We start from the raw sequence: 1,859 nt of genomic DNA on the forward strand, positions 1-1,859 counted from the left end.
TGTCTCTCACTCATGACCTACAAGTACACAAGATGTGGCCACCATGCAAGGTGTTTTGGCGTCTGTAGCTCTACATGCCTGAGGAGCCTATGACTTGGACAGAACAGCAGGCCTGGGGAAGCCGCCTCTGTGAGACTACGCAGCACGAGGTGGCTGTGGAGGGGACAGCACACCCCACCTCACAGGACTCCCGCTCCCACAGGCCAGCCCCAACATGTGAGGAAGAGCTTCTGCTTTAAGAGAGGTGACTAGGAACATGTGCCAAGGCCTACCCGAGTTTAATATGACAGCCACAATATGCCTCTGTGGAAATCACAGCGTCCCTCAGTAACAGACCATTTTTCCCCTGTCCATTTACTATACATTTTTAACTTCCTAAAAGATCATTATAGTATGCTATATTTGTGTGTGCATTTGTATGTGCATGGGGAGGGGTATTTAAAGGCAAGACCTGTGAGATTTCATCATACATTAATTTCTTTTTACGCATGGTTATGATAAATTTAGATCCCATGATGTGGTAGATCCATCAATCCAATCTGCCATCCTTCGCATGCGGCCTGTACAAGGCGATCTTTCCTATAATGACACCAACAATGAAGAACAAGACCACCAGAGCCAGCAGCCGGGCGCTGAGGCCGTCCTCCTTGCCGGGGGCAGCCAGAGCGGTTATGGGGCTGTTGCTCTGCAGCGCCTTCCTCAACTGGAAGCCCGTCTCCTTCCTTGAGATGCCGGCCCTCCACCCGCAGCCTCTGCACCTCCCGCTGCAACCGCCTGGACTCCTCCATCACCTTCTTCACTTCGGTGTCATCAAGGGACCACGGCAGGGACTTAACAGCCACCTGTGCTTCTGTCTTGGATGCACTTGTAGGTATAATTTTATTTATTTCTACATCATTTGGTTTAGCGTTTTCTGCTGGCAATTCAAACACACATCTAAGTTTTGAATCTATAAGGTCTTCCGGTTTTGCCTCCTTCCATACTGTTTCCATATCAGAAGTGTCCGGTGAACATAGACTGAACGATAAACTTGTGTTTACGTTTCTCATTGGGATCATAATCGAAAGGCTGTAACATCACAGACACATTGAGAGAGGCCCCGGCATCAACGACCCCACTGTTAGGCCACACACAGTACATGCGCTGTGGTCTTCACTTTAAAACACACATTTCTGTCTGTTGGGTTGCCAAGTTTCAGGTTGGTGGTGACGACATCAGTGAAGGGACCTCAGAACTTGAGCTTCTGCTGTGGCTAGAGGCTCAGGACCTGCTCCACCTTCGCCATGGTCCTCCCAGTCCGGGGTGTCGGCCTGGGAGGTGGGGCACAGGGGCGGAGGGACTTTAAGTTTCTTTTTAATGGCAACAAAATATTTTGCATTATGCACCACTTACTAATCCTTTGGAATTTGGAAGTTCTGGCGCATGTCCCTTTGCCTTGACTTATTTCACTCTCACTAGAGTTTTAAGCGAAAAGAAAACTATTGCAAGATATAAAGTGGTGTCGTGTCGGGGTGAAAATCAATGCTAACAACGTTCCCCTTAATGGGAATAGTCATATTTATGAATCTGAGGTCAGAATGTTCAGATTTCCATGATGAATCCTGGGACAACCATCACAATTCTTTATAGCAGCAAGGCTAATGGGCCATTGTTGGAATACGGGACTTAGTCAGAAAAACCACTCCCACCTGGGAGCATTTGTCTTATACTGTGTGATCTGCTTTGCTTGAGAATTATGAAATTCTGAAAAAGATTGAAAGAGCAAAGAATAGGAGAAACTCATTGTGAGATGCACTCATTTCTATTGGCAGAGTATTGATATCTGTACTTAATGACACAAATATCCCAGATGTGTATAT

General features: G+C 46.8%; 1 pseudogene; it reads right to left on the bottom strand.

Moving 5' to 3' along the window:
* Positions 1–529: 529 nt before the first annotated feature.
* LOC119815290 lies at positions 530–1,285 on the bottom strand (annotated as a pseudogene).
* Between the last annotated feature and the right edge of the window lie 574 nt (positions 1,286–1,859).

This window comes from Arvicola amphibius, chromosome 5, assembly GCF_903992535.2.
Source record: "Arvicola amphibius chromosome 5, mArvAmp1.2, whole genome shotgun sequence".
NCBI classification, from domain to species: domain Eukaryota; kingdom Metazoa; phylum Chordata; class Mammalia; order Rodentia; family Cricetidae; genus Arvicola; species Arvicola amphibius.